At 40.3% G+C, this 16,743-nt stretch overlaps 1 protein-coding gene across 4 annotated transcripts in view; it reads left to right on the top strand.

The window, feature by feature from the left end:
* Positions 1 to 3,768: 3,768 nt before the first annotated feature.
* Positions 3,769 to 16,743, top strand: part of LOC110490512 (sodium-coupled neutral amino acid transporter 4) — a 30,052-nt gene continuing 17,077 nt past the window's right edge. The window contains exon 1 of one of the 4 annotated variants that reach the window (XM_036944895.1): positions 3,769 to 3,910. The gene's annotated coding sequence lies outside the window, so the exon portion shown is untranslated. Of the gene's footprint in view, positions 3,915 to 6,036; positions 6,061 to 13,523; positions 13,675 to 16,743 lie in introns of those variants that run through there. The other 3 variants (XM_036944896.1, XM_036944897.1, XM_036944894.1) reach the window with 3 other exon arrangements.

The following is a 16,743-nucleotide window of genomic DNA, read 5'->3' as shown; positions in this document are numbered from 1 at the left end:
TGTGAAATACCCAACGCCTCAGCCACTCTGACGCAGGAACCTGAGGAGCGTGTGCACCATGTGTGCCCGTGATTTTACCATAAGGTACCTTTACTCAATCCCACATAGAAGTCATCATTCTGCTATATCATCCTCCCCTTTTAAACAGGCTGTTTCTTGTAATATCATACCCACCCCAAATACTGTTTATACCTCCTTTATCATAAAGCAGAACTTGTAAAAACATGGTGAATTATTGATATAGCACACTGTTACTGGCAATACATATTTAACTAGTATGTTATCAGAAATGCTTGATATCACGGTTAAATATACAAAAGGGAAAATACTTATTTCAAAGGGAATAGCGGCACCCATGCCGTGTCTGCTCTGGTGTCACCTGACTCCTATCCACAAATGGTTCCCTAGATCAGACCTACAGGTCTTCATTGCAAACTTCATTACAGTGTAAGAGTCTTTAATCACTGTCAGCTGGTAGGCACCGGTCCTCCTCCTGTGAGTGCTTTAGTAGGTATCACTCTCTAAACCAGAGTGTGACAGCTGATCTCAGATAATGCACGACAGAAGCCAGCCTCTCCGTGAAATTGTTTAGAAATAATTTATCCATTAATATTAGCAGATCCAGAATCAGAGTCCTGATAGGGAAACATTAGAGTAACATACTCACCATCTGCTGATGTACTGTACTGTGGCAAGTAGCCTAGAGGTAGCCTAGTGGTTAAAGTGTTGGGCCAGTAACTGAAAGGTTGCTGGATCAAATCCCAGAGTTGACAAGGTAAAATGTCTGTTGTTCTGCCCCTGAGCAAGAAAAATGTATCAACCCCTACAAAAATGTCCATTATTTATAATCTGCATAATAATCAACATTTCCTGTTGCTGCAGGATTATTTTCCTGCAGCATGGTAATTTTCCTGCAGCAATTGATGTTGACAATTGATCTCTATGTGATATACCAACATGAAGTTTGCGACCAAAACATCATACTGTACATATGGGTTATGTAGTTGTCACTTAGATCAGGTGTTCCCAAGCTTTTTCATTCAGGGCCCCCTTCCAGCATTGGGGAACATTCCGCGTCTCCCCCTACATCTGTACTGTATGTTGACAATTGATGTCTATGTGATATATCCCCCCCCCCCCCCCCCCCCCCACCTATTTCTATGGGAATAAGCACTGAATTTTGCAGCTGTTTAGCTTCTTTCCTGCAATTCTACACATTTTGTCATGGGGTAAAAATAAAATGTTGCTGTTTTAAAGCTAGTTTTCTTGCAATTCTATACATTTCATGTGGTGTTTGAGTGACAAAAAAATTACAACTATATCTATAGCTAAAATAAAGGTTAAATTAAATAAAAGTCATACAAACAGAATGGATAAAATATGTAATTGAATGTCATATAAAACAAGGTCTCTAGAAGCCATGCTTTTCAACCCAGAACACAAAGGATAATGCCAGAATAGCATCTCATCCTCACAAGTAAAAAGCAGAAACTGACTGACCTGACTAGTGACTAGTGACATTCAAGTATGTTTTTAATCTGAGCAGCATTTGTTGTTTTTAGAGAGACTGTATGGTCAGACAGAGTAATCATGAGACTTTGCTTCCAAATCATGGGGAATATGTTTTTGCCAGTAATCACATAAACGTGAGGACTTGTCAAAGTCCTGCCATTGATCAAGATGACATGCCGCTCATGAACCACTTTATAATGTATGGCCGTCACAGTCGAAATAGTGCACATAGTAGACTAAAACTTGAACCCTGAACCTTAAAAAATGGTGTGCAAGGTAATAATGTTGCTGCTACCCGAGTGACTACTCTTGGCTAATGTCTGTCCCGAAGCAAGCACCAATTAGTCTGGAGCTAGCCCATGTTAGGCCCATTCTCCCAGCTAGCTGAAGAGGCCCATCAGCCACTCCTGGGCTACAATACCCGGACCCCTTTTACTGACGGTACGGGGCACGGAACCCCGCCGATCCTTCACGACTGGATTACGACGTAATCTGCTCGAGGAGGTACTCAACTGGCCCCTACATCGCGACGTCCCCTGAATGCCCATCTGCTAGCCTGCTAGCCGCGGCCCGCTAGCTGCTAATAATAATTATTATTATTTAATATCGAGAATTAAAATATACAGTGCAAAACTAAAATAATTCTACATACTCATTTGTTATTAGTATGACTGCTTTCTCGCTGAACAGGAAGTTGTTTTTAACTTATCAGGAAACCAAGTGGGGTTGAATATGTCCCTTTTGATTGGTTTATGGAGTTATTGATGAAACCTTGTCATGCCAAAGTTTTAAATCTGTTGTTAATTGCAGGAAAATAATTTGTGTCAATATCATCTTCAGTGCATGAATGGAGATTTTCTCATTTTTTGGTAATGTATTATATCGTTTTTAGTTTACTTAGCAGGCTTGCTCTATCGGTTCGTTGCTGACTCACAGCTTTGAGAATGTTAAAGCTGATTTTATACAGCTGACTCAGTTCTTTGATTACATTGGCTCCATTGACGTCCTCGCATCTGACTTGCTACTGTATAGAACATTTTCTATTCAACTCACCAACTATGAGGTCACTATATGGGTGTTATTACCTTGTAACAATCATTTTAAAAAATACAGACAATTGCATACAGTTGTAGGATCTTAATTTGAGCCAGTTTGCTACAGCAGGAACATAATCCTGCAGCAACAGGAAATTAGAAATATGTGGATTATAATTCATATAACTCTTTGTAGAGGTTGATACATTTTTGTAAGGGAAAATTAAATCTGAAATTTCAAAGTGGAAATTGCAAACTTCAGAAGCGTTTTTAAACCTCAAATACACTACAAGAAAAGTTATCCCGCAACAGGGTGATCAACTTATGATCCTACATCTGTAGTAGGTTGTTAGGCAATTTATGTAGTTAAAAAAAAAAAAAGTTAGCACCATGTCTTTATGAGATCTCTGTGGCTGTATATATTACACATATATTAAACCATTCATAAATTGTTGTAGAGTGGAGCAAGCATATTTATTTAATATTTTTTTTATATAACCTTTATTTTAACTAGGCAAGTCAGTTATTAACAACAAATTCTTATTTACAATTACAGCCTACCAAAATGCAAAAGGCCAACATAATTAAGCTACTTGTCCTATATCAATATTTTACCTGAAATGATGGTGACTGACTAGGTGGCAATTGTTTTTAATGCATTATTATGATACCTGGGTTATGAAAATGTAATCTATAATAAACTCATTGTCTTCATTTTTAGCATAGCTTGCCCTACAGTGATAAACTGCAAAACACTTTTCCTAATGCTCTAGGATTTAGTTATAGGATTACAAGACAACACATCTTTAGAAAAACACTGTTGGTTGTTGCAATGTTCAATTATTTCATATAAGTAATTACTTATTTAAAATCAGTTATCTAACTGAAATTAATTTGAAAGTGAACGTGTTGAATGAAAATGCATCCACAATTGAAGGTTTTTGGAAACTTTATGCAGCGCGCGCAAACAATGGTAACCGTGCCCACTCCTTGAGTGCGTCTACTCTACAAACAGAATGTGTAGTGTCAACAAATGAATTACACCAACGTGAAGGCGCTCCAAAATCAATTGTGCTCTTCATATTGCCTACGTTTTACATATTTTAGTCGACCACAGTCACTGCCCATTATACAACGTTTATGTTCTGCCATTGCCTATCGAGGACTGTGAGATACAACAGCCAATTGGTTGCGTTCAGTCGGAGGGTGTCTTGGTAGTGAAACATGATGCTTGAAGAGTTGCCATCACATGGTGGAAATTTCCACTGTGTCGCTCGGTTGTTAAATGGGAAGGGTCTCCCTTACTGGTGTTCACTACGCTTACTTGTCCTCCACCTCTGAAGCCCCGAACAATTAAAATTTAGGTAGGTAGGTCCCCATTTAAGCTTTTTTCCAATGTTTAGCCTGTATATGTTCTCCAATAGTTGTGTAGGTATTGCATACTTGTTTGTCAACGTCGGAATTTTGAAACACTGTATCCCATTTCAATTCGCACCGGAAAGCTAATGGTTAATGTTGACATTATTGACAAAACATCCACAAGAGTAATTATCCAAGGCTGAAAATTGCCGTTTAATCTCTCAGGTAATTTGTTTAGCCAATAAATGTGTCGTTTAAAGGAACTATGGGATATTTAAAACACGTTCTTAGGTATTAGTCCTGGAGTATATTTTCTGTGTTTGGTGTAGCCTGAATGTTAAATAATAATGTTTTTCGCGAAAATAACACGTGTCGAATGTGTCGTGTAGTTTACATGAAGGGCCAATATTCTATTGTAGACCGTTAATTATTATTATAACGCCAGTAAGTGATATTACATGTGTAATTCACTTACTAGCCAAATGCATTAAATATTTTTATGTGTTTTTGGATAAGAAACAATGCAGTTTCTTCCAATGTTTGCAACTGCCCTGCGTGTGCATTTCGCATACTACAAAGGAACGTGGAAATTATTATTTTTACCATTCAATAACCTTCACAACGACACTGTCGGAGTTATAAAGTTTACCTAGGTTTAATCGTTATTTTTGAATACAATTTCTGTATGTGTGTGTTTTTAATAGTTTTACAATTATAAATATAGTAGAAATATCTGGACATGTGAAATAAACGAGAAAGGTATTTTGGAGTGTATGGTTTAGCCTACAGGCAGATTCTACCTTCTTTCGTTGATTGGGGAGGAGCGTATATCTGGAAGATTCCTAAAGGTTAAGTCATTTTAACCCGTAGACTTTTTCTTTATGTCGTTAATAGAGATAGGCTCAGATTTAATTTCACTTCTCTGTTTGCTACTTTTTTATTTGAAGATGTAAACCTAGATATATTGTAAAAGTGCAGGGTTCTCAAATCCATGTGGTTTAAAAACACTCCTCTCTGTACCAGCATCAAGCTAAGGTTGTAGCATACATTATTAACCCAGTGAGCCTATCATAACAGAAGTTCAGACATATATCATAAATACAAATAAAGTAAGTGATTCCGGGAAAGATTTATATATATTGTCTGGTGAACTCCCACTGAAACTGCATGCATTATTAGGTTACTTTTGCCACCAATAACATACTTTTTAGACTACCGTGAGATGGGATTATTTTAAGTAATATTGGTTTTGAGTTGGGCAACCAAATTCAGATGACCAGACCTCAAGTGTGTCCCTAAATGGTAATGTTTCACACATATGTATATGTTTTTATGGCATGAAGGTTCAGGAAGTTAGACATGAAGCTTTAACAAAATGTCTAACTTTTGAATGTATCACGGTGAAAGTACAGGTCTGTTATATAGAGCATACAAAAAGGGGTCATACAGTTCCCATTATTTTGAACTTTACAATGCAATTACTAAATTGTTGCTTGGTAAAATCCAACCCACATCTTGGGTTGCTGACTGTGTCCACAGACTATTTTCTAGGTATCCTTAAAATAAGGTCAATTTGTAATATGGGTAAACTATCTCTATCTTTGTGAAGCCTCTTTTGACACCTGTCAAAGGGACTATTATTAATTAAGTGTAAAGATGTGTGGTGTTTTTTATTTATTCTCACAAATGGTAACACAAATTATAGAGACAAAGATGGGAAATTACTTGCAAATGTGAGAAATACTTTTCACATTTGATATCTTGATTTCACAGCTAATCTACTGATGTAACCATTCGGTGACAGACAGAAGCCTAGGCTATTACAGAGAACACTGTACACCTTTGATTGTTTACGGTCTAATAGAAAATGGGTTCATTCTATGTCAAAGACTTTCATGTCAGCAGTGTGCAGGTGTGTTCAAATGCAGGGGCAGGCCCTGCCACTTTTTCTCTGCATGTCAGTGGGGGTAGAGAAATGAGCTTGCTCTTTTCATTGGTCAGTATGAGGTGTGTGATGTAGGGTCTTGAATGACCGAACAGATGTAAGTCAAAAAGCCCAGAGCTGTTCATGTTCGAGCAATGACGGCTGATGCAATTGAGACTGTGTGGAACAGAGCAAACTTACCCTTAAGCCGGTCGCAAAGTCGTGTTTGAGGTGCGTGGTGCATGGCAGCTACTATTAACACTAATCCACTATTATTTCACCAAGGAATCAAAGGATTTCGGGGTGATTTTCCAAAACACTGTCACTATGTCCTTTTGAAATCTGAGAAGGGCATACAATGTGAGGGCTGGCTATTCTTACCACTACTATTGCATAATGCAATGACTAAATAGTTTGAACAATAAGAATATGGAACTTAAATACGCCCTGCACTAGTGATGGTAAGAAATATTTCTTAGACTAGCTTTAATTTTTGTGAAATGGCTTTGAACCAGGTCTCTTAATAATTGATCTTATCTCTATGAGACTAACCTGCATTGATTAATGTAATACCACATCCTACTGCATATTTACAACCAGAGTGATTGCTCTAACTATGATCTTTCTCTTGCATTTCAAAGATGGTGGTAGAAAAAGACTGGTTGTTTTTTTCTTTGTATTTTCTTCTACCAGATCTATTGTGTTGTATTCTCCTACATTCAGTTCACATTTTCACAAACTTCAAAGTGTTTCCTTTCAAATGGTACCAAAAATATGAATATTTTAACTGCTACAGGCAGTTAGATTTGGGTATGTCATTTAGGCAAAAAATGAAAAAAGGGGGACTATCCCTAATAAATTAAATAAAGGTGAAATAAATTATTTTTAAAAATGAGTCTCAGTTTCAAATGTCTCAGGTGCCAGCACGTACTGGCTCGGATATTGCGCAATTATGAGCAAACGGCTAATGACATGCAGGGCCTTACCTGTCCCCGGGAGCACCCTCCTCCCCTAGCAAATTCAAGGCCACTCAGATGTGGGCCTACGTCAAGCAGTGCAACTTCGTCATCAGCCAACAAAAGCCATGGACAGATCAATAGGGACTGATAAGACCATCAGAACATGGGGGACCTGGGGAAAGTGTTCACAAACAAAGTTAGGACGGACCATGTACAGTACCAGGAAGCAACAACGACTACAGCCTGAATCCCATCAGGCCAACAAAATAGATCTTACTGCAGAGGTCCAGCTCAAACATGCAGGGACCATGCTTTGGGTGATCCTCTTCACCACAAACCTGGTCACACATTGTTGTATTTGATTATACCGTAGTAATAGCAGGGCCTCATACATCAGGCTCTTGTGCTGACAAGACCAATACATATCACCGCACTCTTCACAAGATCGTCATGAGTATGTACATTCATTATTATTTTTACAAAATTATGTACAGCATGAGAAATGCCTGTATTGATGCTAAGGCATGAGCAAAGAAGTATGTACAACAAGGTCACTGAGTCGTACGTATGTACATAGTCGCATGGAGACCATGTGTATTTGATACCATTCCACTTATTCTGCTCCAGACATTATTATGAGCCCGTCCTCCCCAATTAAGGTGCAACCTACCTCCTATGATTAGTACAGTACATGCTTGTGACTGTAACTCGTACTGTACCTTTGTACATTGATGGCCTCTATTTTCTTTGACCAAGCCCAACTCCAATTCTGAAGTACAATGGCTCAGACACACTAGTAGGATTGTCAAACGTTTGCCTGCCGACAGTACTTAGCACCTCTCAACAGTGTTGGCAGCCAATCTCTTCTGTGTTCAAACAGCAAAGACCTTGAAGTCGTCAGCGACTCAGCCTTATTCAAATACACCATACCAGAAGGTGGCAGTAGAGTGGTTTGGCAATGCATGTCTGTGTGTGTTGCTTTGTCTAGTCAATGTTAGCGAGCTAGATGCGCTAATGTTGCTATGGTTGTAAAAAGTCATTGTTGATACTAGCCAGATGGCCACAGCTAGCTAGCAAGACAACTTTTTTTTTTAATGTACTCTCCATTATCACATACAGCCCATATATACAGTTTTAGCTAGCTGGCTAACGTTAGCTAAATGGTTAGCATGATGTGCTAGCTAGGTAAAGATACTGCATTGACTCTCAACAGCTACAGGCAGCTGCTGCTTCATGGAAACAAATACCTTGTGATTTAATTATAATTTTACTAGCTACTGTGGCTAGGTAGCATGCTTGGTTAGTGTTGTGTGTATTGTGCTGCACTTACCACCTCATTTGTTTCATATGAAGTGTGTGTGACGGCATTGCTCACTAAGCAAGCTAACGTTAGCCAGCTAGCTAGCTAACTAATAAGCTAGTACACATTATCAAACCTACCAAAAAAAAGCACAAAACTCCTTACCTAGACGTAAAATATGTAAACACTTGCTAAAGATTTTCTTTGTTTTATGCAGCTTTATTGTTTTAGGTAGAACAATTCTGATTATAACGGGTGGATTAGCTCTCCTTTTTTCCTTTTTATTGTCACTCCTTTCGGCTTCACCATGTGGAGGTTTGTGCTCTCTGATTGGCTCAAAGTCAAGTTGTTGGCCACTGCCGACCATTGCGATTCTACGAGTACACCGAAGGTACACCTTTTGTTCTAGCAAGAGAAGGATTGGCCTCCTACTTTGATAAGTACCTATCGGCAGTCAGATTCTCTTGTGTTTCATGTTTAGCAGATTTCACTGAGAGATTGAACTTGAACAATATTGATACTTTCACATGGGTTGCCAAGATATTTTAGACTAAACCAGATGTTCTCTTGAACAGTTTGCCTTGTGCACTTCTACAGCATTGGTTTGATAGATTCAGGAGTAAGTGTTGCATGAAGTGGTAAAAGAATGGCAGTCATGTCACAGCTAGTGTAGAGATGTGAGGTTCTGAGGAATGACTTATATTTAGCTCTGTTGGTATGTGGACTTTGGCCTGATGGGAGTCTCTCAGCCTCTATCAGATAATTTCTCCCACTCCAGCCCAGCTATGCTCTAAGTCAAACCCCATAGATGAATCCAACCCTGTGTTCTCAAGGATAACCTGTGTTCTCAGTGCTAAACTGTGTTCTCATTGTTAACCTGTGTTCTCTGTGCTAACCTGTGTTCTCTGTGCTAACCTGTGTTCTTGAGGCAATCTTGCTCTCTCAATGCTAACTTGTGTTCTTTGGGCTAACTTGTGCTTAATGCTAACATGGGTTCTTTAAGATAGCATTGAGAGCACAAGCTAACTTGGTTCTTAACAAATGCACTATTTGGCTGTAGTCAATATGTATGGAGATCCTCATGGAAATATTTGCATGTTTTGGAGCTTTACCCTCAACCCACATATTCATCTCCATAGACGCCAGCTCACATGCTCTGACCTGTGGGAATGCTAGTGAACACACCTACTTGTTAGATGATATTGGCAAAGGCCTAACCAAACACCTTGCAAGTTTTGGGAAGGATACCTTTGGGTATTTACTGATACCAGACAGGTGAATAGCAGCAGTGTTATGAAGCAACCTTTTCTATGTGAATAGCTAAATGCTGCATTTGCAAATTTGAGTTTCCGACATTCAGAAACTATTCTCGCGAGTTGAATGGAGAGAAGGGACACCTACATTTAACACTGGGCTTAAAACTGATCAGTGGCCGACATTCAAAGCTTTTCTAGTTGTACAGATGGATACAAGGTCTCACACAGCCAACAATAGTAACTAGCTAGTGTAGATAAGCAGTGGATCAGATGCATCCAGGTAGGCTACACGAGTCAACCCCATCTTGAACTGGGCTCCCATAACACCCAAGGCATTTATGGTGGAGCTGAAATTGTGGCAGGGAGCCTCGGAGAGTGGACATGTAGAATGTGACACGTCTGTGAGAGAGAAAGAGAGGCACATGCCACTCATAATTAACTTGCATGTGCAGACAACATCTAAATAGTTGATTTGTGGGTATCAGCTTGACTGACAGGGTGGTTAGAACACATTAATACCACCAACCTTGTGGGGATATAATCCCCGACCGAGTCATACTGTAAAAAGGGGAACTGATGCGTCTCTGCTTGGTGCTTCTTGATATGTGCTTTGACTGGTTGTAAACCTCTTCGACAAATCCATTAAAGAATCTTCACGGATGTAACTCTACTCTGTGAATTTCGGAGTAGTCCCACATGCAGGATACACTTGACTTTCTCCTAAACGTCCCTGAGGTGTCAGCTGATCACTGTAACCTGAGTCTTTTTTGACATCTTGTACCCAAACTATTGGTATTGACCCCCCCACCCTTTTTTTTTACGCTGCTGCTACTCACTCTTTATTATCAATGCATAGTCACTTTACCCCAACCTACATGTGTATGTTACCTCAATTACCTTGACTAACCTGTTCCCCCCACATTGACTCGGTACCGGTACCCCCTGTATGTAGCCTCGTTATTGTTATTTAAAAAATATATATTCTTAAGCCCTGTTTTTCTTAGAACTACATTGTTGGGTAAGGGCTTGTAAGTAAGCATTTCATGGTAAGGTCTACACTTGTTGTATTTGTAACAAGTGTGTGGAAGGGCTGGTGCATCTCTTGCACTGTATTCATTCCTTATTGACCTTTCAGCATTTGAGGGATTACCAGAAGGAGCATTGTGTTATATCCTCTTTGCTTTTGAATGCCAGTGTTACACACCTGATAGTGCACAGGCTAATGGCTTCTAATGGTTCACCAGACGTAAGCATAGAGTTACATAGCAAAGATCAAAATGTGTCTCTCAACACATTCTAAACTGTTATGATGTAAGGGCCCAGACATTCTTCCAGCAATGTTAATGTTGGACGGAAAGAGATGTTGGTTTGTTTGATGTAACAAAAGCGGCACTTTCCATTACCGTCCTGGTGATATGTCATCTGGCCATTCATTCACCACCTACCGGAGCTATTTGCAGCACGTCACATGGCGTCTGGAGTACCGACTTATTTTGGTTGCCTTAAAATTCCTGCTTTCTATAATTGGTTAGAGAACTGTGGAGGCTGCTGGAATGGGGCTAGCTGAACGACTGCGCTGGCAAGAGTCTGGTGACTGGAGTGCTGTGTACAGTTTGTGAGAGTGCATGCGTCTTTCTTGGGACAAGACCCTGTATTATTGCAGTGACATGGTGTTTCAGCTGTTCCAGTTACCTGCTGGTGCCAGTGGACTGGTTTGGTGTTTTTGTTTTGGAAGATAAGAGAGGTCAGGAGGCCCCTTGGCCTGTAATTGACAACCGCTGTTAACCCAACATGTGGGTCTCCTGCTGCAGAGATAACCCAACTATAGGGCATCTACAGGCCAGATCCTACTCTGCCAACGTCAGAGGCCCCTCGTAAAAAGTGAATAAGTTGGAGGGGGAGTATTTGCCTCCAGTCCAGTGGGTTTTTTGGGAGACCACAGTTGAAGTACTTCCAGTAATGCAGTTAATGCAGGGATCTGGCTCTTGGTCTTCACAGAGACACAAAGGGAGAGAGAGTTCAAATTACTGTAAAACTACAGCAGGAAAACATTGGCTCTTATTTATAGCCCGTTATCCACAATGCTTGGTACTGTATAATCCTCCAGGTAGATGCTTGAGATTTTCAGAATAGGACATTGATTTGATTGAAGATGGCCTCTAATATACAGATGAGCCCAATGCAAAGTGTTCCGTAAGTTCCTCAATGTTAATAAGAAATGTTTACTGGAACAATAATTACAGGAAGGTTTCATTTATATCCACATTTGAAAAGGAGTGTTTGAAGATGGGAATGTTTTGACATGGGGAAATAGCTGGGGTAACGAGTGCAACTGGTCGGAGGGCTAAGCTGTTATTATTTCCGTGGTCAATCCATGTGAGGTCGAGTAAATATGCATCTTGTTTGTGAGAGATGTAATATGACATGACAAATGCCATGATAAAACAATGTTGGTTAGAATGTTTCACTGGCTTCTATAATGTTGAGCTTTGCCTCAGCCAATGTAGTAGTTATTGTCTTAATAACGTTGATGTCAAGGCTTTTTGTGTTGTAGTTTAGAATTTGTGTTGTAATGACTAAGCACGTCTCTGTGCGTTTGAGTAGTGGCTGGAGCATGCTTGTTCCAGTCAGTCGCTTCTCCTGTGTGATCTGGGCTGGTCTAGAACCGCTAATGATTGGCTCAAAGATTTTAGACCGTTTGGTGTGAAACCGTTGTACTTCAGAAGTGTGACACCTTTTAAGGAATACTCCCATAGCCAGAAGGAAGTCTGAAGATATCAGGCATGGTCAGTAGGACTGTCACACGAATTAACCTTTTCATTTAATTCTCCCTGTATTACATTTCTCTTACATTTCTCGTTAAAATTTCACTCTGATTGAGCTCTGATTGAATTTCTGAGCTTGTTTTTATAAATTGCACTCACCTCTGAATAGGCTGGATATTTTCCATGTAATTTGCCACAGTAGTGATGCATTGCCAATGGTAGCATAGAAGAGTATTTTTGTTTGTGTTTTCGGGCTATTGATGCTTAGTAGTAGATCATTTTCCGTGAATGATGGTTGAGGTATAAATGGAGTTGACATATCTTCCAGCTTTGGATCGTCCTGACTGACTCAGTCTTTGAATGTTTGAGATAACTTACTTGCAAAATTGGTTTGTTTTGTCTCTTAACTTGTAACTAGTTACAAATACTACATGTGAATATACAACATGCTATTTAGGTTATTCTGTGGAGATTTTAGATCTGTATGTGTGAGTGATGTTATGTGACTGTACTGCTCTGCTTCTGCAGATGTCTTGTGTGGATCAGACAATACTCTCTGCTATAACAGGTGTGGACCAGACAACACTCTCTGCTCTAACAGGTGTGGACTAGACTATACTCTCTGCTGTAACAGGTGTGGACCAGACAATACTCTGCTATATCAGGGGTGGATCAGACAATACTCTCTGCTGTAACAGGTGTGGACTAGACTATACTCTCTGCTGTAACAGGTGTGGACTAGACAACACGTTCAGTAATATTTATTTTATTTCATAAAATGTGGTGGGTTGTGGACTCAAAAGAAGCATTTCATGTGTCTGATTTGAAGTTTCTCTGTGTATAATGTGTGTGTGTGTACGTGTGTATGAGGGGGATTACAAAATTGGACTGTTAAGACCCCATCCTTCAGCGGAGTGTGACCTTGCGCTCAGCGGCACACTCAGCTGTGGCCCCTGATTGGCGGGCAGTGTCACAACCTCCCCAGTGGATGCCAGTTGTCTCTCCGCAGGTTCTGAATGCTTAACGGTACGCTACCCATGGTAGTAGGGGGTAGGGTTAGTGGGAAGGGAGGGGTGTGTGGTTGAGGGCAGGACAGAGTAGGACAGTGACCGCAGCATGAGGACGGTACCGTTTGCACCCAGGGATGACCACCCGGGGTGTGTGCTTGGCGGGCCATCACAGAACAAACAGCAGTTGATGCAACAACGCTCACTGTGCAATCTTGGCCGAGCTTTCAGGATGTCTGTGTGCTGTCCCTCTCTCTCTCTCTAACCCCTCCCACTCTTCTTCTACTGATTAATTCCTCTCTCTGCCTTTCTCTCTCTTGCTTCTTTTTTATTCACTAGGGGAAAGGGGGAGGGGCGGGGCATTTTTTGGCTTCAGGCTCCTGACGTGATTGGCCAGGGTGGGTCCTTCCCCTGCTCTTTAAAAGCCTTCCTCTCACCTGGGTTACAAAAAAGCAGCAGCTCTTGCCTCTCCTGGCTGTTCACTAGCACTGTCCTCATTCTCCCCCCAAACAAGCAAAAAATAACACTTCGGACCCCCTCTCTGTCATCTCTGAATGAGTGAGTATATCTCCTTTTCCACATGATTTATCTGCTTCTCATGTCAGGGAACTTTAGTTACCTTGGTCTAAGTTTGTTATTCAAATAGGCACGAAGTTGTAACTGCTGAGAAAATAAAAATTCTTATAGAAAAAAAGTGGAGGATTTTCCAGTTTTCTTGAGAAACTAGATGCACCTAGCTGAAATAGTTTGTTTTGTGCTTTTGAGATTGTGGGAGGTATTTCATTGGTTGAAGTATTCAGTTGGTTTCCTTTGAGCATTTGTTTGTGGGTTTATTAGATGTTTTGTTGGGTTGTTGAGAAAACCACGCCACTGCTGAAGTGGGACTTGCATAACTTGAGTGGTAGTTTGAGTTAGACAGAGCTAATCTTTGAGCTAATGATGTGTTGTGTACCTCCAGTAAGAATGGGATCCTCTGGTACTGTACTTTTGTTGTGTCCTTAAACTTGGAGTTGAGTGTTATTTAAGTTGCACAGACCCCCTTTCTGCTACTTCTGGACAGATAAAACAAATGAAGTTCATGTTTTTCCCATTCAGATGATTGATGTCACGCTGTTGGCAAATTGGATAAGAAGAATCTCAAGTTTTGATCAGTGTTTGTTGTGTCACAGAACTGACTTTTCTATTAAAAGTGTTGTAGCCTTGTTGTATGCAAGTACACTACATTAGATTTAGGCGTTAGGCATTTTCAAGAAGGTTCTTTATTTGCACAATGTACAAGGCTTGGTATCAAATATTGTGTTTGATAATGCAATAAACGATTTGGGATACAGGTGCCGTATCTTAATTTGATCATCCTGTTGTTGCAGGAATTTTCCTTAATAGCAGGACATGGAAACTTGTAGTGTATTTGAGGTTTAAAAAAGCTTCTAAAGGTTGTGATTTTCACTTTAAAATGTCAGACTTGACTTGCCCTAACGAAAAATGTATCAACCCCTACACAAAATGTCCATTAATTATAATCCACGTAATAATTTACATTTCCTGTTGCTGCAGGATTCTTTTCCTGCTGTAACACAAATGGTCTCAAATTAAAATCCTACGTCTGTACTTGCGTGCATTTATCACATTGGTTTTATCAAACAGCAAATGCACACACAAACACATTGACAAACACACTGTAACGACTTTAAATCACATTCACTCAGTTGTTGTTATTCAATATAAAACGTGTTTCAAACAATCATATGCAAAAGTACCAGTGGTTTTAACTACAGTGAGTAAAGCATACATTTCAGATGTGCATGAAAGGCAAAGGTTCAAGGATTTTGCTGGGGCTGGGTCTATGGCTATAGGTAGCTTAGTCATAGCATAACACAAGGTATATGCACGGGGAGCAGTGGAGTGCTTAGCTGCCTGGGAGGAGGGGTGAAGTCTGGTTGAGCAGGTTCCTTCTTATTTCCTCGAGGGTAGCACACTGGGGAGGTGTATTTGTATGCAATGCACACTTTCGATCACAAAGATACAAATATCTACCAATAAGAAGATAGAGGCCTACCAGTCAATCTGTCTATCTAGAGGAGACATAGGAAATACTATGACACACAAGTTCCAGGAACTAGGACACACAAGTTCCAGGAACGCAGCTGGTCCAGGCACAGCAGCAACTAGAATGCGATCAAACCAGAACTGTGTAGATTAGACAAGCCAGGCAAAACTAAGTATGTAGAAAAATGCTTCGCAAACAGATAATGATTGGCTTGGCTATGCGTTTCCATACAGGGTAGGTGACAGCAGTCACAACAAAAGAGGTGTGTGTGGTAAGATACAGGTTCAGTCTGTCTATGACTTCTCCACAGCATGGAGTTAAAGGGAAACATGGAACTCCTTACAGGACCTGTTTCAGTCCCGAAGGCCATGGATCTCTGTCCTGACTGGGTACAACATGGAGGACCTACTGTGCATAGGCTCACTTACGTAATGTTTTATTGACTGTTAACGTGGCACGCTTTGGCGCGATCATGTGAGGATGATGGATTTTATACTTGGCCCAGTTTCATCAACGCCTTTCAATGTCTGGGGCCAGAGTGTAAATAGCCAGAGTGTAAATAGCCAGAGTGTAAATAGCCAGAGTTGAAATAGCCAGAGTTGAAATAGCAAGAGTTGAAATAGCATGTGACTGAAATGTATTTTCTAGCACTAAAACTTCCTTTCGAAGAGTTTTTACAATGCTTGTTTTTTGATGGGCAGCACTGAAATGTTAATTCATGGACTTGGATTGGTGGATGAGGTTATGTTCCAGAGCTGTTTGTTTATGGCTTTGTCACAGCGTTGGACATCCATGTGTGTTACTAAGGTTTAGATGTGTTTCACCATTGTGTTTTTCCTGGGGTGTTGGTCGGTAGGACAGGGGAGGGAGCAGGGTGCCACTTTTGGGAACCTGGATGGACAAGGGCCCTGGCTGCTCGGCTGTTTTTACCCATTCCTGTCAAAGAAGCCTTTGTATGGGAAGAACAGCACTGTGGGTAATTGGCTGTTAAAATCATTTAGCAGAGTTCTGTGTGCGCTCCCCAGTGCCTCATCTTGTTGTTACGTAATAGCAGCAATCAAATGTTCAATAGAATGGAAATAAGAACACATGCCTCCTGCTGGCCCACTACTTCAGTGCACTCGGTGCGTTCAATTGAATTGGGTTTACCGTGGACAGCAATACAGACAGGTCTTTGTAGCGTGCTCTCCCAGAGGTTAGGAACATTTGGTTGGAAACTTGCCTGCCTCATAAGCCGACCTCTTTGACCTGAATTTAGGATTCAGGCGTGTTTTTGACATAATGTTGAGACTTGCTATAACCACCACATTTTATATTGAATGTGGTTATAGCATCATAAAGGAAACTGCACAGCAGCAATAGAACATGGACTTGTGTCTGAAAGGGTTACTTAGAGGTTCTTTTAGGGGAAAATAATGTGTGCTATTCTATTAAAATACATTTTATGTAAAATTGAGGTCACAATTGATATGGGATTTTACGGTCTGTTAAGCAAAAAAAAAGACTACAATTACTTATCTACATCGACTACAAAATCCTTTTGAACTTGATACAGTTAGAGGCCATTTTGTTAACTGTCA

Source organism: Oncorhynchus mykiss, chromosome 15, assembly GCF_013265735.2.
Source record: "Oncorhynchus mykiss isolate Arlee chromosome 15, USDA_OmykA_1.1, whole genome shotgun sequence".
Classification (NCBI taxonomy): Eukaryota; Metazoa; Chordata; class Actinopteri; order Salmoniformes; family Salmonidae; genus Oncorhynchus; species Oncorhynchus mykiss.
This window is presented reverse-complemented; position numbering and strand designations above follow the sequence as displayed.